Genomic DNA, 23,225 nt, shown 5'->3' on the forward strand with positions numbered 1-23,225 from the left:
AAAAAAAGGTGGAAATGGGTTTAAAAGTGATTTCGGCGGAGAAATATATATATATATATATATATATATATATATATATATATATATGCGCACACACACACATAGATATAAACGTATTCTCCGTTGAGATATTGCAGCCGCTGCTGTGTCCAGGCCCAGGAGCCTTAGCACTGTGCTGTGATGTCACTCAATACCACTGACATCACTAGGTGTAAACAACATCTCTCCTTTGCTGTGTATGTGACTATGGAGCTGTTTGGTGATGTCGTCTATTACGGCCTTCATAGAAGCAACAGGAGATTGTTGCATCCATCTTGAACCCTCAGAACTACAGTGCTATGATGTCACTCACTTCCACAGGCCTTGCAGAGTGTAAACAACAACAACCCAGCTTTGTTGTGTATGTAACCAAAGGGATTTGTGATGTCACCTAGAACCTTCACAGCAGCGACAGCTTTATGAGGAGCATCAGCACTGCTCTGCCTGAGCAGAACCATCACCGCCATAGGTTGTCAAATAACCCGGATTTAACCCACACAGGTAAGTCCAATGGGGTGCAGGCATGTCCTCTATGCTTACAGCTTCTTGTGGGTGTTGGTTTGATACCGTTTGGGGACAGCCAAGGAGGCATCTGCAGGCAACAAAGGTAGGTGTGTGCTTGTGTGTGTGTTTCCTATGCAGATCCTAAGCCCAGTGTCACATGCAAGTAGGAGGAGTAAGAAGGGTTCCTGGCAAATCCGGGTTATGGATTGCATTTAAAAAGGCCCCGTGGGAGTGCAATGGGCCCCTCTCTTGCTGCTTAGCAATAATGGTATGGGTTTAGGTTCTGCTGTGTGTACTGGTGGTTGACTGCCCCCCAGCCCAGAGTGTGCATGGAAAATTGTCTGGCAGCCTCCCTGACAGCAAGCAGTGATAGTGCCCATGAAGGGGACCTTGTTGGGCCCGCCCCTTTCACGGTTATCGCTTCTCGGCCTTTTGGCTAAGATCAAGTGTAGTATCTGTTCTTATCAGTTTAATATCTGATACGTCCCCTATCTGGGGACCATATATTAAATGGATTTTTGAGAACGGGGGCCGATTTCGAAGCTTGCTTCCGTCGCCCTATGCATTGACCCGATATGGCAGTATCTTCGGGTACAGTGCACCACCCCCTTACAGGGTTAAAAAGAAAGATTCCTACTTTCATTGCTACCTGCTTGCTGGCTAGCCAGCTAGCCAGCCCTGTGGGCCTTGCTGCTGCTGCAGCCAAAAAACAAAAGGTGGTGCTGCTGCTGCTTCTGCTGCTTCTGCTTCTGCTTGTGTCTGGCCCCTGTTGGAGCGTCCAGGCACAGGACTTCTGCTGCTGCTGACTAAATGGCCTCCTTAATTGGATCATTTGAGTAGCCAGCACACCTGTGCAGGTAGGGCATGACATGATAGGCAGCTGCCTTGATAGCGGGTGGGTGCTGAATGTTCCTAATTGACAAAATAAGATTAATGCTTATGAAGAAATATAAAATCTCATCCCTTCCCCAATATCGCGCCACACCCCTACCCCTTAATTCCCTGGTTGAACGTGATGGACATATGTCTTTTTTCGACCGTACTAACTATGTAACTATGTAACATAACATGGGGGGGGGGTCTCCTGGCTGTTCACACAGGTGTGTCATTGCTGTACATTGACCATGCATTGCTTCTGTGGTATTGCAAAGGCAAAGACAAATGCTTCCAGCCATCCATTGCACTAATGGATTGGTCATCAGCTGGCTGTCTATGTCCCGCATCAATATAGACCAAAGTACAGAGGGTTAGGCTATGCTATTGTGCACCTACCTGATGCATCAGAAGGTGCGAGGCCCTTGCTAAATTCTGTGCACAGACTTTGAGATCTATGCTTTAGACTGTATCTAAACCTGCTCCAACATGGACTGACATTCTGGCCTACTTTCAGCCGATGCGACTTGTCTGTCGCTGAACAGTCGCTTTTTATGTATTCAGCACCTATGTATAATGTTGTAAAAATGCTCTAGAAGCTAAAGTCGCAGAAATGTCACACATATTTGGCCTGCAACTTTCTGTGCGACAAATTCAGACAGGAAAAATCAGTATAAATCCTTAGAAAATTATCCCCCAGTGTCTCCATCTGCTGGCGGTATTGAATAAGCATTGCTGCACTGATGGGGTATGCATTAGACGAAAAAAAAGAAGAAAAAGAAGAATAATACGCCCAGAAAAGAGGCGAAAAGGAGAAAAACGTAAAAAAAACGTGAAAAAAAAGTAAGAGGAAGAGAAGGGAAAAAAAGGTGGAAATGGGTTTAAAAGTGATTTCGGCGGAGAAATATATATATATATATATATATATATATATATATATATATATGCGCACACACACACATAGATATAAACGTATTCTCCGTTGAGATATTGCAGCCGCTGCTGTGTCCAGGCCCAGGAGCCTTAGCACTGTGCTGTGATGTCACTCAATACCACTGACATCACTAGGTGTAAACAACATCTCTCCTTTGCTGTGTATGTGACTATGGAGCTGTTTGGTGATGTCGTCTATTACGGCCTTCATAGAAGCAACAGGAGATTGTTGCATCCATCTTGAACCCTCAGAACTACAGTGCTATGATGTCACTCACTTCCACAGGCCTTGCAGAGTGTAAACAACAACAACCCAGCTTTGTTGTGTATGTAACCAAAGGGATTTGTGATGTCACCTAGAACCTTCACAGCAGCGACAGCTTTATGAGGAGCATCAGCACTGCTCTGCCTGAGCAGAACCATCACCGCCATAGGTTGTCAAATAACCCGGATTTAACCCACACAGGTAAGTCCAATGGGGTGCAGGCATGTCCTCTATGCTTACAGCTTCCCGTGGGTGTTGGTTTGATACCGTTTGGGGACAGCCAAGGAGGCATCTGCAGGCAACAAAGGTAGGTGTGTGCTTGTGTGTGTGTTTCCTATGCAGATCCTAAGCCCAGTGTCACATGCAAGTAGGAGGAGTAAGAAGGGTTCCTGGCAAATCCGGGTTATGGATTGCATTTAAAAAGGCCCCGTGGGAGTGCAATGGGCCCCTGTCTTGCTGCTTAGCAATAATGGTATGGGTTTAGGTTCTGCTGTGTGTACTGGTGGTTGACTGCCCCCCAGCCCAGAGTGTGCATGGAAAATTGTCTGGCAGCCTCCCTGACAGCAAGCAGTGATAGTGCCCATGAAGGGGACCTTGTTGGGCCCGCCCCTTTCACGGTTATCGCTTCTCGGCCTTTTGGCTAAGATCAAGTGTAGTATCTGTTCTTATCAGTTTAATATCTGATACGTCCCCTATCTGGGGACCATATATTAAATGGATTTTTGAGAACGGGGGCCGATTTCGAAGCTTGCTTCCGTCGCCCTATGCATTGACCCGATATGGCAGTATCTTCGGGTACAGTGCACCACCCCCTTACAGGGTTAAAAAGAAAGATTCCTACTTTCATTGCTACCTGCTTGCTGGCTAGCCAGCTAGCCAGCCCTGTGGGCCTTGCTGCTGCTGCAGCCAAAAAACAAAAGGTGGTGCTGCTGCTGCTTCTGCTGCTTCTGCTTCTGCTTGTGTCTGGCCCCTGTTGGAGCGTCCAGGCACAGGACTTCTGCTGCTGCTGACTAAATGGCCTCCTTAATTGGATCATTTGAGTAGCCAGCACACCTGTGCAGGTAGGGCATGACATGATAGGCAGCTGCCTTGATAGCGGGTGGGTGCTGAATGTTCCTAATTGACAAAATAAGATTAATGCTTATGAAGAAATATAAAATCTCATCCCTTCCCCAATATCGCGCCACACCCCTACCCCTTAATTCCCTGGTTGAACGTGATGGACATATGTCTTTTTTCGACCGTACTAACTATGTAACTATGTAACATAACATGGGGGGGGGGGTCTCCTGGCTGTTCACACAGGTGTGTCATTGCTGTACATTGACCATGCATTGCTTCTGTGGTATTGCAAAGGCAAAGACAAATGCTTCCAGCCATCCATTGCACTAATGGATTGGTCATCAGCTGGCTGTCTATGTCCCGCATCAATATAGACCAAAGTACAGAGGGTTAGGCTATGCTATTGTGCACCTACCTGATGCATCAGAAGGTGCGAGGCCCTTGCTAAATTCTGTGCACAGACTTTGAGATCTATGCTTTAGACTGTATCTAAACCTGCTCCAACATGGACTGACATTCTGGCCTACTTTCAGCCGATGCGACTTGTCTGTCGCTGAACAGTCGCTTTTTATGTATTCAGCACCTATGTATAATGTTGTAAAAATGCTCTAGAAGCTAAAGTCGCAGAAATGTCACACATATTTGGCCTGCAACTTTCTGTGCGACAAATTCAGACAGGAAAAATCAGTATAAATCCTTAGAAAATTATCCCCCAGTGTCTCCATCTGCTGGCGGTATTGAATAAGCATTGCTGCACTGATGGGGTATGCATTAGACGAAAAAAAAGAAGAAAAAGAAGAATAATACGCCCAGAAAAGAGGCGAAAAGGAGAAAAACGTAAAAAAACGTGAAAAAAAAGTAAGAGGAAGAGAAGGGAAAAAAAGGTGGAAATGGGTTTAAAAGTGATTTCGGCGGAGAAATATATATATATATATATATATATATATATATATATATATATATATGCGCACACACACACATAGATATAAACGTATTCTCCGTTGAGATATTGCAGCCGCTGCTGTGTCCAGGCCCAGGAGCCTTAGCACTGTGCTGTGATGTCACTCAATACCACTGACATCACTAGGTGTAAACAACATCTCTCCTTTGCTGTGTATGTGACTATGGAGCTGTTTGGTGATGTCGTCTATTACGGCCTTCATAGAAGCAACAGGAGATTGTTGCATCCATCTTGAACCCTCAGAACTACAGTGCTATGATGTCACTCACTTCCACAGGCCTTGCAGAGTGTAAACAACAACAACCCAGCTTTGTTGTGTATGTAACCAAAGGGATTTGTGATGTCACCTAGAACCTTCACAGCAGCGACAGCTTTATGAGGAGCATCAGCACTGCTCTGCCTGAGCAGAACCATCACCGCCATAGGTTGTCAAATAACCCGGATTTAACCCACACAGGTAAGTCCAATGGGGTGCAGGCATGTCCTCTATGCTTACAGCTTCCCGTGGGTGTTGGTTTGATACCGTTTGGGGACAGCCAAGGAGGCATCTGCAGGCAACAAAGGTAGGTGTGTGCTTGTGTGTGTGTTTCCTATGCAGATCCTAAGCCCAGTGTCACATGCAAGTAGGAGGAGTAAGAAGGGTTCCTGGCAAATCCGGGTTATGGATTGCATTTAAAAAGGCCCCGTGGGAGTGCAATGGGCCCCTGTCTTGCTGCTTAGCAATAATGGTATGGGTTTAGGTTCTGCTGTGTGTACTGGTGGTTGACTGCCCCCCAGCCCAGAGTGTGCATGGAAAATTGTCTGGCAGCCTCCCTGACAGCAAGCAGTGATAGTGCCCATGAAGGGGACCTTGTTGGGCCCGCCCCTTTCACGGTTATCGCTTCTCGGCCTTTTGGCTAAGATCAAGTGTAGTATCTGTTCTTATCAGTTTAATATCTGATACGTCCCCTATCTGGGGACCATATATTAAATGGATTTTTGAGAACGGGGGCCGATTTCGAAGCTTGCTTCCGTCGCCCTATGCATTGACCCGATATGGCAGTATCTTCGGGTACAGTGCACCACCCCCTTACAGGGTTAAAAAGAAAGATTCCTACTTTCATTGCTACCTGCTTGCTGGCTAGCCAGCTAGCCAGCCCTGTGGGCCTTGCTGCTGCTGCAGCCAAAAAACAAAAGGTGGTGCTGCTGCTGCTTCTGCTGCTTCTGCTTCTGCTTGTGTCTGGCCCCTGTTGGAGCGTCCAGGCACAGGACTTCTGCTGCTGCTGACTAAATGGCCTCCTTAATTGGATCATTTGAGTAGCCAGCACACCTGTGCAGGTAGGGCATGACATGATAGGCAGCTGCCTTGATAGCGGGTGGGTGCTGAATGTTCCTAATTGACAAAATAAGATTAATGCTTATGAAGAAATATAAAATCTCATCCCTTCCCCAATATCGCGCCACACCCCTACCCCTTAATTCCCTGGTTGAACGTGATGGACATATGTCTTTTTTCGACCGTACTAACTATGTAACTATGTAACATAACATGGGGGGGGGGGGTCTCCTGGCTGTTCACACAGGTGTGTCATTGCTGTACATTGACCATGCATTGCTTCTGTGGTATTGCAAAGGCAAAGACAAATGCTTCCAGCCATCCATTGCACTAATGGATTGGTCATCAGCTGGCTGTCTATGTCCCGCATCAATATAGACCAAAGTACAGAGGGTTAGGCTATGCTATTGTGCACCTACCTGATGCATCAGAAGGTGCGAGGCCCTTGCTAAATTCTGTGCACAGACTTTGAGATCTATGCTTTAGACTGTATCTAAACCTGCTCCAACATGGACTGACATTCTGGCCTACTTTCAGCCGATGCGACTTGTCTGTCGCTGAACAGTCGCTTTTTATGTATTCAGCACCTATGTATAATGTTGTAAAAATGCTCTAGAAGCTAAAGTCGCAGAAATGTCACACATATTTGGCCTGCAACTTTCTGTGCGACAAATTCAGACAGGAAAAATCAGTATAAATCCTTAGAAAATTATCCCCCAGTGTCTCCATCTGCTGGCGGTATTGAATAAGCATTGCTGCACTGATGGGGTATGCATTAGACGAAAAAAAAGAAGAAAAAGAAGAATAATACGCCCAGAAAAGAGGCGAAAAGGAGAAAAACGTAAAAAAAACGTGAAAAAAAAGTAAGAGGAAGAGAAGGGAAAAAAAGGTGGAAATGGGTTTAAAAGTGATTTCGGCGGAGAAATATATATATATATATATATATATATATATATATATATATATATATATGCGCACACACACACATAGATATAAACGTATTCTCCGTTGAGATATTGCAGCCGCTGCTGTGTCCAGGCCCAGGAGCCTTAGCACTGTGCTGTGATGTCACTCAATACCACTGACATCACTAGGTGTAAACAACATCTCTCCTTTGCTGTGTATGTGACTATGGAGCTGTTTGGTGATGTCGTCTATTACGGCCTTCATAGAAGCAACAGGAGATTGTTGCATCCATCTTGAACCCTCAGAACTACAGTGCTATGATGTCACTCACTTCCACAGGCCTTGCAGAGTGTAAACAACAACAACCCAGCTTTGTTGTGTATGTAACCAAAGGGATTTGTGATGTCACCTAGAACCTTCACAGCAGCGACAGCTTTATGAGGAGCATCAGCACTGCTCTGCCTGAGCAGAACCATCACCGCCATAGGTTGTCAAATAACCCGGATTTAACCCACACAGGTAAGTCCAATGGGGTGCAGGCATGTCCTCTATGCTTACAGCTTCCCGTGGGTGTTGGTTTGATACCGTTTGGGGACAGCCAAGGAGGCATCTGCAGGCAACAAAGGTAGGTGTGTGCTTGTGTGTGTGTTTCCTATGCAGATCCTAAGCCCAGTGTCACATGCAAGTAGGAGGAGTAAGAAGGGTTCCTGGCAAATCCGGGTTAGGATTGCATTTAAAAAGGCCCCGTGGGAGTGCAATGGGCCCCTGTCTTGCTGCTTAGCAATAATGGTATGGGTTTAGGTTCTGCTGTGTGTACTGGTGGTTGACTGCCCCCCAGCCCAGAGTGTGCATGGAAAATTGTCTGGCAGCCTCCCTGACAGCAAGCAGTGATAGTGCCCATGAAGGGGACCTTGTTGGGCCCGCCCCTTTCACGGTTATCGCTTCTCGGCCTTTTGGCTAAGATCAAGTGTAGTATCTGTTCTTATCAGTTTAATATCTGATACGTCCCCTATCTGGGGACCATATATTAAATGGATTTTTGAGAACGGGGGCCGATTTCGAAGCTTGCTTCCGTCGCCCTATGCATTGACCCGATATGGCAGTATCTTCGGGTACAGTGCACCACCCCCTTACAGGGTTAAAAAGAAAGATTCCTACTTTCATTGCTACCTGCTTGCTGGCTAGCCAGCTAGCCAGCCCTGTGGGCCTTGCTGCTGCTGCAGCCAAAAAACAAAAGGTGGTGCTGCTGCTGCTTCTGCTGCTTCTGCTTCTGCTTGTGTCTGGCCCCTGTTGGAGCGTCCAGGCACAGGACTTCTGCTGCTGCTGACTAAATGGCCTCCTTAATTGGATCATTTGAGTAGCCAGCACACCTGTGCAGGTAGGGCATGACATGATAGGCAGCTGCCTTGATAGCGGGTGGGTGCTGAATGTTCCTAATTGACAAAATAAGATTAATGCTTATGAAGAAATATAAAATCTCATCCCTTCCCCAATATCGCGCCACACCCCTACCCCTTAATTCCCTGGTTGAACGTGATGGACATATGTCTTTTTTCGACCGTACTAACTATGTAACTATGTAACATAACATGGGGGGGGGGGGGTCTCCTGGCTGTTCACACAGGTGTGTCATTGCTGTACATTGACCATGCATTGCTTCTGTGGTATTGCAAAGGCAAAGACAAATGCTTCCAGCCATCCATTGCACTAATGGATTGGTCATCAGCTGGCTGTCTATGTCCCGCATCAATATAGACCAAAGTACAGAGGGTTAGGCTATGCTATTGTGCACCTACCTGATGCATCAGAAGGTGCGAGGCCCTTGCTAAATTCTGTGCACAGACTTTGAGATCTATGCTTTAGACTGTATCTAAACCTGCTCCAACATGGACTGACATTCTGGCCTACTTTCAGCCGATGCGACTTGTCTGTCGCTGAACAGTCGCTTTTTATGTATTCAGCACCTATGTATAATGTTGTAAAAATGCTCTAGAAGCTAAAGTCGCAGAAATGTCACACATATTTGGCCTGCAACTTTCTGTGCGACAAATTCAGACAGGAAAAATCAGTATAAATCCTTAGAAAATTATCCCCCAGTGTCTCCATCTGCTGGCGGTATTGAATAAGCATTGCTGCACTGATGGGGTATGCATTAGACGAAAAAAAAGAAGAAAAAGAAGAATAATACGCCCAGAAAAGAGGCGAAAAGGAGAAAAACGTAAAAAAACGTGAAAAAAAAGTAAGAGGAAGAGAAGGGAAAAAAAGGTGGAAATGGGTTTAAAAGTGATTTCGGCGGAGAATATATATATATATATATATATATATATATATATATATATATATATATATGCGCACACACACACATAGATATAAACGTATTCTCCGTTGAGATATTGCAGCCGCTGCTGTGTCCAGGCCCAGGAGCCTTAGCACTGTGCTGTGATGTCACTCAATACCACTGACATCACTAGGTGTAAACAACATCTCTCCTTTGCTGTGTATGTGACTATGGAGCTGTTTGGTGATGTCGTCTATTACGGCCTTCATAGAAGCAACAGGAGATTGTTGCATCCATCTTGAACCCTCAGAACTACAGTGCTATGATGTCACTCACTTCCACAGGCCTTGCAGAGTGTAAACAACAACAACCCAGCTTTGTTGTGTATGTAACCAAAGGGATTTGTGATGTCACCTAGAACCTTCACAGCAGCGACAGCTTTATGAGGAGCATCAGCACTGCTCTGCCTGAGCAGAACCATCACCGCCATAGGTTGTCAAATAACCCGGATTTAACCCACACAGGTAAGTCCAATGGGGTGCAGGCATGTCCTCTATGCTTACAGCTTCCCGTGGGTGTTGGTTTGATACCGTTTGGGGACAGCCAAGGAGGCATCTGCAGGCAACAAAGGTAGGTGTGTGCTTGTGTGTGTGTTTCCTATGCAGATCCTAAGCCCAGTGTCACATGCAAGTAGGAGGAGTAAGAAGGGTTCCTGGCAAATCCGGGTTATGGATTGCATTTAAAAAGGCCCCGTGGGAGTGCAATGGGCCCCTGTCTTGCTGCTTAGCAATAATGGTATGGGTTTAGGTTCTGCTGTGTGTACTGGTGGTTGACTGCCCCCCAGCCCAGAGTGTGCATGGAAAATTGTCTGGCAGCCTCCCTGACAGCAAGCAGTGATAGTGCCCATGAAGGGGACCTTGTTGGGCCCGCCCCTTTCACGGTTATCGCTTCTCGGCCTTTTGGCTAAGATCAAGTGTAGTATCTGTTCTTATCAGTTTAATATCTGATACGTCCCCTATCTGGGGACCATATATTAAATGGATTTTTGAGAACGGGGGCCGATTTCGAAGCTTGCTTCCGTCGCCCTATGCATTGACCCGATATGGCAGTATCTTCGGGTACAGTGCACCACCCCCTTACAGGGTTAAAAAGAAAGATTCCTACTTTCATTGCTACCTGCTTGCTGGCTAGCCAGCTAGCCAGCCCTGTGGGCCTTGCTGCTGCTGCAGCCAAAAAACAAAAGGTGGTGCTGCTGCTGCTTCTGCTGCTTCTGCTTCTGCTTGTGTCTGGCCCCTGTTGGAGCGTCCAGGCACAGGACTTCTGCTGCTGCTGACTAAATGGCCTCCTTAATTGGATCATTTGAGTAGCCAGCACACCTGTGCAGGTAGGGCATGACATGATAGGCAGCTGCCTTGATAGCGGGTGGGTGCTGAATGTTCCTAATTGACAAAATAAGATTAATGCTTATGAAGAAATATAAAATCTCATCCCTTCCCCAATATCGCGCCACACCCCTACCCCTTAATTCCCTGGTTGAACGTGATGGACATATGTCTTTTTTCGACCGTACTAACTATGTAACTATGTAACATAACATGGGGGGGGGGGGGTCTCCTGGCTGTTCACACAGGTGTGTCATTGCTGTACATTGACCATGCATTGCTTCTGTGGTATTGCAAAGGCAAAGACAAATGCTTCCAGCCATCCATTGCACTAATGGATTGGTCATCAGCTGGCTGTCTATGTCCCGCATCAATATAGACCAAAGTACAGAGGGTTAGGCTATGCTATTGTGCACCTACCTGATGCATCAGAAGGTGCGAGGCCCTTGCTAAATTCTGTGCACAGACTTTGAGATCTATGCTTTAGACTGTATCTAAACCTGCTCCAACATGGACTGACATTCTGGCCTACTTTCAGCCGATGCGACTTGTCTGTCGCTGAACAGTCGCTTTTTATGTATTCAGCACCTATGTATAATGTTGTAAAAATGCTCTAGAAGCTAAAGTCGCAGAAATGTCACACATATTTGGCCTGCAACTTTCTGTGCGACAAATTCAGACAGGAAAAATCAGTATAAATCCTTAGAAAATTATCCCCCAGTGTCTCCATCTGCTGGCGGTATTGAATAAGCATTGCTGCACTGATGGGGTATGCATTAGACGAAAAAAAAGAAGAAAAAGAAGAATAATACGCCCAGAAAAGAGGCGAAAAGGAGAAAAACGTAAAAAAACGTGAAAAAAAAGTAAGAGGAAGAGAAGGGAAAAAAAGGTGGAAATGGGTTTAAAAGTGATTTCGGCGGAGAAATATATATATATATATATATATATATATATATATATATATATGCGCACACACACACATAGATATAAACGTATTCTCCGTTGAGATATTGCAGCCGCTGCTGTGTCCAGGCCCAGGAGCCTTAGCACTGTGCTGTGATGTCACTCAATACCACTGACATCACTAGGTGTAAACAACATCTCTCCTTTGCTGTGTATGTGACTATGGAGCTGTTTGGTGATGTCGTCTATTACGGCCTTCATAGAAGCAACAGGAGATTGTTGCATCCATCTTGAACCCTCAGAACTACAGTGCTATGATGTCACTCACTTCCACAGGCCTTGCAGAGTGTAAACAACAACAACCCAGCTTTGTTGTGTATGTAACCAAAGGGATTTGTGATGTCACCTAGAACCTTCACAGCAGCGACAGCTTTATGAGGAGCATCAGCACTGCTCTGCCTGAGCAGAACCATCACCGCCATAGGTTGTCAAATAACCCGGATTTAACCCACACAGGTAAGTCCAATGGGGTGCAGGCATGTCCTCTATGCTTACAGCTTCCCGTGGGTGTTGGTTTGATACCGTTTGGGGACAGCCAAGGAGGCATCTGCAGGCAACAAAGGTAGGTGTGTGCTTGTGTGTGTGTTTCCTATGCAGATCCTAAGCCCAGTGTCACATGCAAGTAGGAGGAGTAAGAAGGGTTCCTGGCAAATCCGGGTTATGGATTGCATTTAAAAAGGCCCCGTGGGAGTGCAATGGGCCCCTGTCTTGCTGCTTAGCAATAATGGTATGGGTTTAGGTTCTGCTGTGTGTACTGGTGGTTGACTGCCCCCCAGCCCAGAGTGTGCATGGAAAATTGTCTGGCAGCCTCCCTGACAGCAAGCAGTGATAGTGCCCATGAAGGGGACCTTGTTGGGCCCGCCCCTTTCACGGTTATCGCTTCTCGGCCTTTTGGCTAAGATCAAGTGTAGTATCTGTTCTTATCAGTTTAATATCTGATACGTCCCCTATCTGGGGACCATATATTAAATGGATTTTTGAGAACGGGGGCCGATTTCGAAGCTTGCTTCCGTCGCCCTATGCATTGACCCGATATGGCAGTATCTTCGGGTACAGTGCACCACCCCCTTACAGGGTTAAAAAGAAAGATTCCTACTTTCATTGCTACCTGCTTGCTGGCTAGCCAGCTAGCCAGCCCTGTGGGCCTTGCTGCTGCTGCAGCCAAAAAACAAAAGGTGGTGCTGCTGCTGCTTCTGCTGCTTCTGCTTCTGCTTGTGTCTGGCCCCTGTTGGAGCGTCCAGGCACAGGACTTCTGCTGCTGCTGACTAAATGGCCTCCTTAATTGGATCATTTGAGTAGCCAGCACACCTGTGCAGGTAGGGCATGACATGATAGGCAGCTGCCTTGATAGCGGGTGGGTGCTGAATGTTCCTAATTGACAAAATAAGATTAATGCTTATGAAGAAATATAAAATCTCATCCCTTCCCCAATATCGCGCCACACCCCTACCCCTTAATTCCCTGGTTGAACGTGATGGACATATGTCTTTTTTCGACCGTACTAACTATGTAACTATGTAACATAACATGGGGGGGGGGGTCTCTCCTGGCTGTTCACACAGGTGTGTCATTGCTGTACATTGACCATGCATTGCTTCTGTGGTATTGCAAAGGCAAAGACAAATGCTTCCAGCCATCCATTGCACTAATGGATTGGTCATCAGCTGGCTGTCTATGTCCCGCATCAATATAGACCAAAGTACAGAGGGTTAGGCTATGCTATTGTGCACCTACCTGATGCATCAGAAGGTGCGAGGCCCTTGCTAAATTCTGTGCACAGACTTTGAGATCTATGCTTTAGACTGTATCTAAACCTGCTCCAACATGGACTGACATTCTGGCCTACTTTCAGCCGATGCGACTTGTCTGTCGCTGAACAGTCGCTTTTTATGTATTCAGCACCTATGTATAATGTTGTAAAAATGCTCTAGAAGCTAAAGTCGCAGAAATGTCACACATATTTGGCCTGCAACTTTCTGTGCGACAAATTCAGACAGGAAAAATCAGTATAAATCCTTAGAAAATTATCCCCCAGTGTCTCCATCTGCTGGCGGTATTGAATAAGCATTGCTGCACTGATGGGGTATGCATTAGACGAAAAAAAAGAAGAAAAAGAAGAATAATACGCCCAGAAAAGAGGCGAAAAGGAGAAAAACGTAAAAAAACGTGAAAAAAAAGTAAGAGGAAGAGAAGGGAAAAAAAGGTGGAAATGGGTTTAAAAGTGATTTCGGCGGAGAAATATATATATATATATATATATATATATATATATATATATGCGCACACACACACATAGATATAAACGTATTCTCCGTTGAGATATTGCAGCCGCTGCTGTGTCCAGGCCCAGGAGCCTTAGCACTGTGCTGTGATGTCACTCAATACCACTGACATCACTAGGTGTAAACAACATCTCTCCTTTGCTGTGTATGTGACTATGGAGCTGTTTGGTGATGTCGTCTATTACGGCCTTCATAGAAGCAACAGGAGATTGTTGCATCCATCTTGAACCCTCAGAACTACAGTGCTATGATGTCACTCACTTCCACAGGCCTTGCAGAGTGTAAACAACAACAACCCAGCTTTGTTGTGTATGTAACCAAAGGGATTTGTGATGTCACCTAGAACCTTCACAGCAGCGACAGCTTTATGAGGAGCATCAGCACTGCTCTGCCTGAGCAGAACCATCACCGCCATAGGTTGTCAAATAACCCGGATTTAACCCACACAGGTAAGTCCAATGGGGTGCAGGCATGTCCTCTATGCTTACAGCTTCCCGTGGGTGTTGGTTTGATACCGTTTGGGGACAGCCAAGGAGGCATCTGCAGGCAACAAAGGTAGGTGTGTGCTTGTGTGTGTGTTTCCTATGCAGATCCTAAGCCCAGTGTCACATGCAAGTAGGAGGAGTAAGAAGGGTTCCTGGCAAATCCGGGTTATGGATTGCATTTAAAAAGGCCCCGTGGGAGTGCAATGGGCCCCTGTCTTGCTGCTTAGCAATAATGGTATGGGTTTAGGTTCTGCTGTGTGTACTGGTGGTTGACTGCCCCCCAGCCCAGAGTGTGCATGGAAAATTGTCTGGCAGCCTCCCTGACAGCAAGCAGTGATAGTGCCCATGAAGGGGACCTTGTTGGGCCCGCCCCTTTCACGGTTATCGCTTCTCGGCCTTTTGGCTAAGATCAAGTGTAGTATCTGTTCTTATCAGTTTAATATCTGATACGTCCCCTATCTGGGGACCATATATTAAATGGATTTTTGAGAACGGGGGCCGATTTCGAAGCTTGCTTCCGTCGCCCTATGCATTGACCCGATATGGCAGTATCTTCGGGTACAGTGCACCACCCCCTTACAGGGTTAAAAAGAAAGATTCCTACTTTCATTGCTACCTGCTTGCTGGCTAGCCAGCTAGCCAGCCCTGTGGGCCTTGCTGCTGCTGCAGCCAAAAAACAAAAGGTGGTGCTGCTGCTGCTTCTGCTGCTTCTGCTTCTGCTTGTGTCTGGCCCCTGTTGGAGCGTCCAGGCACAGGACTTCTGCTGCTGCTGACTAAATGGCCTCCTTAATTGGATCATTTGAGTAGCCAGCACACCTGTGCAGGTAGGGCATGACATGATAGGCAGCTGCCTTGATAGCGGGTGGGTGCTGAATGTTCCTAATTGACAAAATAAGATTAATGCTTATGAAGAAATATAAAATCTCATCCCTTCCCCAATATCGCGCCACACCCCTACCCCTTAATTCCCTGGTTGAACGTGATGGACATATGTCTTTTTTCGACCGTACTAACTATGTAACTATGTAACATAACATGGGGGGGGGGGTCTCCTGGCTGTTCACACAGGTGTGTCATTGCTGTACATTGACCATGCATTGCTTCTGTGGTATTGCAAAGGCAAAGACAAATGCTTCCAGCCATCCATTGCACTAATGGATTGGTCATCAGCTGGCTGTCTATGTCCCGCATCAATATAGACCAAAGTACAGAGGGTTAGGCTATGCTATTGTGCACCTACCTGATGCATCAGAAGGTGCGAGGCCCTTGCTAAATTCTGTGCACAGACTTTGAGATCTATGCTTTAGACTGTATCTAAACCTGCTCCAACATGGACTGACATTCTGGCCTACTTTCAGCCGATGCGACTTGTCTGTCGCTGAACAGTCGCTTTTTATGTATTCAGCACCTATGTATAATGTTGTAAAAATGCTCTAGAAGCTAAAGTCGCAGAAATGTCACACATATTTGGCCTGCAACTTTCTGTGCGACAAATTCAGACAGGAAAAATCAGTATAAATCCTTAGAAAATTATCCCCCAGTGTCTCCATCTGCTGGCGGTATTGAATAAGCATTGCTGCACTGATGGGGTATGCATTAGACGAAAAAAAAGAAGAAAAAGAAGAATAATACGCCCAGAAAAGAGGCGAAAAGGAGAAAAACGTAAAAAAACGTGAAAAAAAAGTAAGAGGAAGAGAAGGGAAAAAAAGGTGGAAATGGGTTTAAAAGTGATTTCGGCGGAGAAATATATATATATATATATATATATGTATATATATATATATATATATGCGCACACACACACATAGATATAAACGTATTCTCCGTTGAGATATTGCAGCCGCTGCTGTGTCCAGGCCCAGGAGCCTTAGCACTGTGCTGTGATGTCACTCAATACCACTGACATCACTAGGTGTAAACAACATCTCTCCTTTGCTGTGTATGTGACTATGGAGCTGTTTGGTGATGTCGTCTATTACGGCCTTCATAGAAGCAACAGGAGATTGTTGCATCCATCTTGAACCCTCAGAACTACAGTGCTATGATGTCACTCACTTCCACAGGCCTTGCAGAGTGTAAACAACAACAACCCAGCTTTGTTGTGTATGTAACCAAAGGGATTTGTGATGTCACCTAGAACCTTCACAGCAGCGACAGCTTTATGAGGAGCATCAGCACTGCTCTGCCTGAGCAGAACCATCACCGCCATAGGTTGTCAAATAACCCGGATTTAACCCACACAGGTAAGTCCAATGGGGTGCAGGCATGTCCTCTATGCTTACAGCTTCCCGTGGGTGTTGGTTTGATACCGTTTGGGGACAGCCAAGGAGGCATCTGCAGGCAACAAAGGTAGGTGTGTGCTTGTGTGTGTGTTTCCTATGCAGATCCTAAGCCCAGTGTCACATGCAAGTAGGAGGAGTAAGAAGGGTTCCTGGCAAATCCGGGTTATGGATTGCATTTAAAAAGGCCCCGTGGGAGTGCAATGGGCCCCTGTCTTGCTGCTTAGCAATAATGGTATGGGTTTAGGTTCTGCTGTGTGTACTGGTGGTTGACTGCCCCCCAGCCCAGAGTGTGCATGGAAAATTGTCTGGCAGCCTCCCTGACAGCAAGCAGTGATAGTGCCCATGAAGGGGACCTTGTTGGGCCCGCCCCTTTCACGGTTATCGCTTCTCGGCCTTTTGGCTAAGATCAAGTGTAGTATCTGCATTTGGTCTGGTCGGAAGGTGTCTGTGGTACCCCGCTTCTCGGCCTTGGGGGATTGTCTCTCCTTACGGAGGGACTTCACCCCCTTGCTGCTATTGGGGAGCGGGCTTAGTCCACAGACAACGGGTTGCGATCCCCCTGTCTCTGGGACCTTGTGTCTCAGAAGGCATTTTCGGTACGTTGAGCGTTACCTGTAGCTTCGGAAGCACCTAGGGTACCCCCGACCTCTGCCTTGGGTAAGGGTTCCGCTTTTATAGCGGGATTCCGAGCCCCTGCTGCTATTGGGGAAGGGGCTTAGTCCCTGGGTGTGGAAGATGCCGTTCTCCTGGGCTTTCCCCTCTGGGGAAATGTCGATGCGAAATACCATCCGCATAGAGGTGTCGGAGAGCCATCGTCAGTTGAAGAACCTCCGCTTCATTGCGGAGGTGATTCTTCTTGACTACTTCCGCCTCAATAGGGAGGACATCCTGTGTCTAAATGACCAGGAAAGCCGTGGCCTGTATACCGTCACCTTCACGGCCACGGCGTGTTGCGATAACATCTATGCAACCTTGTCTGGTGCGGACCAGAGGGACGATCGACTCGACGGTCTTTCGTTCCAGTTCCTCTATGGTGAGGAACATATACCGTTGGTGGTGGCTATGCACAGCCCTCATGTGACCACGGAGGATATAGCCACTTTTCTTCGGCGATACTGCGAAGAGGTGCGATTCGCAAACAAAATCTTGAACTCCGTGCGGTTCTGGAACGGCAAGAGGAAGTTCTGGGTCAAGCTCCGTAAGGATCCCGGTGGTATTGGGGGTCTTTGCCATCCGCCCCCAAATTTTGCCATCGGGAGAGTTCGGGGCTTCCTGTTCTATCCTCAAATGCCTATGTATTGCCGAAATTGCTTGAGGTTTGGCCACACCCAGGAGACCTGCGGCGCGGAGCGTGTGATTCGCTGCAATAGGTGTGGCCAAGAAGGTCACATAGCCTCAAGATGTAGCCACACGATAAGGTGCAACCTCTGCGGAGAGGAAAATCACGATTTTAATTCCTGTCCCCATAAAGCAAAAACTACGATGGGTGGGTCAAGGCTGGGCCCACCCAAAGAGGGGACAGGACAAAAGACATCCTTTTTTAAGATGCCCAAACCCCAGATGGCAGGTACTGATGGGTCCAGGCCCAAGACCTCTGGTGCTCCATCGGGGGGCCCACCGGTGGTAGTGCTAGGGGGAGGCCATGGGGATTCCACGAAGCCCGGGCGGGTGATCGAGTTTACTGCCCGGGAAATTGAAAGACGTCGATCGACTTCCTACCTGGCTCAAGAGCCCGCCGAAACTTCTGAAGGGGGCTCACCTGTGGCGGGTGGCAGCCGACGGGCCTCGGTGGGGGCAGAGGTGGACCCAAAATTGCAACATAAGCCAGGTACTGGCTTGGCCCAGGGTCGCCCTGCTCCGGACGAAGAGGCCCCGGTGAAAGCCCGCCGGAAGGGGAGCCAGGTGGCCAGGTCTGAGCCCGGTCCTGTTACTCCGCCTATACAGGACAGGGCCAAGAAGACAAGTGGCGCCAAACCAGGGTTTGCTGCCCCGCCAGCAGTGGACCCGGTGGGTAAAACTGGCCATCGTCGATCGATGGGGAAGTTGGAGCAACAGTCCTCAGCAACGCTTGCTGGGGAACAAGCGATGAAAACTTCCCAGGGTAGCGGCAAAGGTTCCGGAAAAGAGGCCTCACAGGCCCCTGTGCAGCAGTTTCAGTCGTCAAAAGATGAAAGAAGACGCAGATCCATCAGCCGGGGGCCAGAGATTACATCGAGTGAGAGCAACACAGAGGATATGGACAGCAGTGTGACATTTAAAAGACAAAGAGAAGAAGAAGAGGAAGACATTCAAAGGAAAGCGGCGTGCCGTAGTTCGGACGAGAGCGAGCTCAGGGTCGGGGCATCATCGATCTCAAGCTCCGACCCTCAGAACATCAAGGAGCTGATGACCCCGCAGGCGGGGGATGACGGTACGCAGCTTATTATTGACTTTGATTCTCCAAGCACGGACTCTCCATAAACTATGCCTATCCCTGTAAAAATTGCCTCACTCAATGTGAGGTCCTTAAAGAGCCCTGATCGCAGGGCTGCTTTATTTTCTTATCTAGAGACATGTGACTTTGACCTTTGCCTGCTACAAGAATGTGGAATCCCTAGTAAAATGGACTATAAAGACTTAAAAGAAGACTGGAAGCTGGGCCCATCCATATGGTCCGGTGCAAATGACTGTCGTTCTGTGGGTGTTGGGCTGCTCTGCCGAGGCCAGTCCTTTTCTATTCATACAGTAACTGAGATTGTGCCTGGCAGAGCTCTTTTAATTCATCTATATTTTAATGGACTTTTAATTCGTGTTTTAAATGTGTATGCCCCTCCTGATAAACAGGAGCGGGCAGAACTATTTGAAATTTTACCACTGTTTTGTGTTGGGTCTTCCCCCCTGCTGGTGGGAGGTGATTTTAACTGCATACGTGATGGGGAACACCGGCAGGGTGGGGATATTAATCGTAAAGACCGCACTTCTTACCTGCTTAAAAATTTTATTGATGATTTTAATTTGAAAGATTGCTGGAAGGATCTCTTGCCGGAGGACCCGGGCGCCACATGGTCCAATGGAAGAGTGAGCTCCAGAATCGATTTTATTTTTTCCTCTAGAGCTTTTAAACCCCTGAAATGCACGCTCGAGCAGAATATCTTCTCTGATCATAAGCTCCTCTTGGTGGGCCTGGAGCTAGAGGGGGAGCAAAAAGCAAAAAGGGGCCTCTGGAGATTAAACACCACACTCCTAGAGGACCCTGAGATAAAAGAGGAGTTTGTGCGGACCTACCAATGCTGGCAATCACAAAGAAAACCCCACGAGCCTATGCTGCACTGGTGGGAGGGCACCAAATCTAAAATCAGATATTTTTTTATCAAAGCAGGTAAGAAGAAGGCAAAAATGGAAAAACAGTGGTTTTATGTTCTTAACATGCGTTTAAATGTACTTTTTAAATTGAAAGAAGCTGGTATGGATGTAGAAAATGATATTTTAAACCTTAAAACTGAAATAAAACATGCCATAGAAAAGAAAGGGAAACAAATCATTTTTAACTCACATGTGCAGCACCTGGAGGAGGGCGAGAAATGTTCCCGTTTCTTTTTTAAAAAAGTGATGAATAGGAGGGATATCATCCAAAACCTTGAGGGTGAATCCACTCCAAAAGGCATGTTAGATGCAGTTTTTAACTTCTACCAGCTTCTTTTTAATAAGAAAGATCTTAATCCATCCTTTTTAGAACATGTTCTTAATTCCCTTGATTTTAAGCTAGATGTTTTAGACCAGGAGGTTTTATCCCGTGATCTTAACTTAGATGAACTTTTATTTGTTTTTAAAAGTTTTTCTACTGGGAAGGCCCCTGGGGAAGATGGTTTACCCATCGAATTTTATTTAGCTTTTTGGGATATTTTAAAGGATGATATGGTTTTATTGTATAAAGAAACTTTTATTGTTAATGAACTTCCCCCTTCCTGGAGGAGGGGGATTGTATCATTACTTTTTAAAAAGGGTGAAAAGGATATGCTAAAAAATTGGCGCCCCATCACACTTTTAAATGTCGATTATAAAGTTTTAGCCAAGTTATTAGCTGTCCGTTTTAAACCTTTTATTCATAAATTAATTCACCCAAATCAGGTTTGTGGGGTACCTGGAAGGTCTATAGCTGAATCCCTAAATATTTTAAGAGATGTTTTATGGTATTTTAAGGATAGAAATCAAACTGTAGCAATTTTATCCTTAGACTTTGAAAAAGCCTTTGATAGGGTCTCCCATGAATACCTGTTTTTAGTTCTTAAAAAGATGGCAGTGCCTGAAACGATTTTAAGCCGAATCATGCTTTTATACCGATCCTGTTTTAGTCAAGTCTCTGTTAATGGCTTTTTAACCAGCGGTGTTCCTCTTTTATCAGGTGTCAAACAGGGCTGCCCCCTGTCCCCACTCCTTTTTATTTGCGCAATCGAACCACTGATGGCCCTCCTCAGAAAAGACCGGGTAGTAAGAGGCGTACCGATACCTGGTGGAGGAGGGACCCATCTAAAGGTGTTGGGGTACATGGATGATGTCACCATACTGTGCCCGGACTCTCCATCCATGAGGGGGGCATTGAGGAACACCAGCTATTTCTGCGAGGTCTCTGGTTTTAAGCTAAACACAGATAAATGTGACTGTTTTTATATTGGCTCCTGGGATTCATCCATCACCCCAGGAGTTACAATGCAACAGGATCAAATTAAAGTTTTAGGTATTGTTTTTAACCAGGTCAATGATGGGAGCCCTAACTGGGATTCAGCTATAGCTAAGATGGAGAAGAAGATTTTAATGTGGAATCTTAGAAACCTTACCATGGAGGGGAAGATTTTAATAATAAAGATGGTTTTACTCCCTATTATGCTATACATTGCCATGGTATTTCCTCCATCTATTTTATACATTAAAAAAGTAACTAGAATTGTTTTTACTTTTTTATGGGGTTCAAAAATGGAGAAATTAAAGCGTGATTTTATGTACAAAAGTAAAGATAATGGCGGGAAAGATGTTCCTAACCTTTTTACTTTCTTTTACATAAAGTATTTCTGTTTCTGTTTTAAAATTATTAAATCCGATGGCATTTTTAGCTGCTTTTTAAGGTACGCTGCGGGCATGGTTTTTAAAAGATGGTTGCGCATCCCTCTGAACGCTCCGGTGCTTCTGTGTCCCCCAAAACATTATGTGGTGTTGGAAAAGACAGTCAGGCTCCTAGGTCTCCAAGATTTGGAGCCTGACATACTGGGGGACCAGAGAAAGGTATCAAAGGTCCTCAGGCGGAGTGAGGTTACCCTGGCAGTGTCCAATTTCACACAGGCAAGATCCAAAAAGGTATGGCGGAACGTGTACGGGAAGTTTCTGGCGAATGTACACAGGGATCTTGCCTGGGCAATCGTCCACCAGTGCCTCCCTACTCGTGAGTTCCAGCACAGGCGAGGACTGGTGGCGAGAGCCAAGTGCCCGAGAGATGGCTGCGGAGTGGACGAAACGGTGCTGCACATATTTTGGAACTGCCCTTTTGCACGGGAGCTTTGGAGGAAGGTAGGCCCACTTTTGAAGTGGGCCTGCGGCCTAAAAGATTTTAATCACGAATGTGTCTTTTACGGTCTTTTTAACTGCCCCAATTTTAAACAGCAGATGATCTGCTGGATGATTATTAATTGTTTTAAAAATGCCATCTGGAAAGTTAGGAACATCTTACTTTTTAAACATGATTTTATTGATGTTAAAAACTGTATAAAGCTGGCCCTGAGTGAGATGTACATCTATTACCTAAGAGACAAGAAGCAGTTGGGGGCCAGCGAGGCAGCATCCATGTGGTGTCTGCCTCTATGGAACGAAATAACAATATAATCAGTTTTTATGACATTTATATAATGTTTTATCCTGCCATTTTTATTTTTTCTCCTTTTATTACTGGTTTTATTATTTGTATTTTAAAACTTTTGTGAACCTTTTATTATTTTGCATTTTAAATTTTGTATGGTTTCTTATTTATTCAATAAAATTTTGTTGAAACCTTATCTGTTCTTATCAGTTTAATATCTGATACGTCCCCTATCTGGGGACCATATATTAAATGGATTTTTGAGAACGGGGGCCGATTTCGAAGCTTGCTTCCGTCGCCCTATGCATTGACCCGATATGGCAGTATCTTCGGGTACAGTGCACCACCCCCTTACAGGGTTAAAAAGAAAGATTCCTACTTTCATTGCTACCTGCTTGCTGGCTAGCCAGCTAGCCAGCCCTGTGGGCCTTGCTGCTGCTGCAGCCAAAAAACAAAAGGTGGTGCTGCTGCTGCTTCTGCTGCTTCTGCTTCTGCTTGTGTCTGGCCCCTGTTGGAGCGTCCAGGCACAGGACTTCTGCTGCTGCTGACTAAATGGCCTCCTTAATTGGATCATTTGAGTAGCCAGCACACCTGTGCAGGTAGGGCATGACATGATAGGCAGCTGCCTTGATAGCGGGTGGGTGCTGAATGTTCCTAATTGACAAAATAAGATTAATGCTTATGAAGAAATATAAAATCTCATCCCTTCCCCAATATCGCGCCACACCCCTACCCCTTAATTCCCTGGTTGAACGTGATGGACATATGTCTTTTTTCGACCGTACTAACTATGTAACTATGTAACATAACATGGGGGGGGGGGTCTCCTGGCTGTTCACACAGGTGTGTCATTGCTGTACATTGACCATGC

At 46.2% G+C, this 23,225-nt stretch overlaps 8 non-coding genes and 1 pseudogene across 8 annotated transcripts; all 9 read left to right on the forward strand.

Moving 5' to 3' along the window:
• The first annotated feature begins 959 nt into the window (after nucleotides 1-959).
• LOC130333907 (U2 spliceosomal RNA) lies at nucleotides 960-1,150 on the forward strand. The gene has a single exon (XR_008875955.1). It is a non-coding gene; the product is annotated as a U2 spliceosomal RNA (small nuclear RNA).
• Nucleotides 1,151-3,234: 2,084 nt separating this feature from the next.
• LOC130333908 (U2 spliceosomal RNA) lies at nucleotides 3,235-3,425 on the forward strand. Its single transcript, XR_008875956.1, has one exon. It is a non-coding gene; the product is annotated as a U2 spliceosomal RNA (small nuclear RNA).
• A 2,088-nt stretch (nucleotides 3,426-5,513) lies between these two features.
• On the forward strand, nucleotides 5,514-5,704 carry LOC130333909 (U2 spliceosomal RNA). Its single transcript, XR_008875957.1, has one exon. It is a non-coding gene; the product is annotated as a U2 spliceosomal RNA (small nuclear RNA).
• Nucleotides 5,705-7,795: 2,091 nt separating this feature from the next.
• On the forward strand, nucleotides 7,796-7,986 carry LOC130333910 (U2 spliceosomal RNA). Its single transcript, XR_008875958.1, has one exon. It is a non-coding gene; the product is annotated as a U2 spliceosomal RNA (small nuclear RNA).
• A 2,093-nt stretch (nucleotides 7,987-10,079) lies between these two features.
• LOC130333911 (U2 spliceosomal RNA) lies at nucleotides 10,080-10,270 on the forward strand. The gene has a single exon (XR_008875959.1). It is a non-coding gene; the product is annotated as a U2 spliceosomal RNA (small nuclear RNA).
• A 2,086-nt stretch (nucleotides 10,271-12,356) lies between these two features.
• LOC130333912 (U2 spliceosomal RNA) lies at nucleotides 12,357-12,547 on the forward strand. The gene has a single exon (XR_008875960.1). It is a non-coding gene; the product is annotated as a U2 spliceosomal RNA (small nuclear RNA).
• A 2,084-nt stretch (nucleotides 12,548-14,631) lies between these two features.
• On the forward strand, nucleotides 14,632-14,822 carry LOC130333914 (U2 spliceosomal RNA). Its single transcript, XR_008875962.1, has one exon. It is a non-coding gene; the product is annotated as a U2 spliceosomal RNA (small nuclear RNA).
• A 2,088-nt stretch (nucleotides 14,823-16,910) lies between these two features.
• On the forward strand, nucleotides 16,911-17,128 carry LOC130333946 (U2 spliceosomal RNA; annotated as a pseudogene).
• A 5,389-nt stretch (nucleotides 17,129-22,517) lies between these two features.
• On the forward strand, nucleotides 22,518-22,703 carry LOC130333932 (U2 spliceosomal RNA). The gene has a single exon (XR_008875977.1). It is a non-coding gene; the product is annotated as a U2 spliceosomal RNA (small nuclear RNA).
• The last annotated feature ends 522 nt before the right edge of the window (nucleotides 22,704-23,225 follow it).

The sequence above is a fragment of the Hyla sarda genome, unplaced genomic scaffold (genome assembly GCF_029499605.1).
Source record: "Hyla sarda isolate aHylSar1 unplaced genomic scaffold, aHylSar1.hap1 scaffold_420, whole genome shotgun sequence".
Lineage (NCBI taxonomy): Eukaryota > Metazoa > Chordata > Amphibia > Anura > Hylidae > Hyla > Hyla sarda.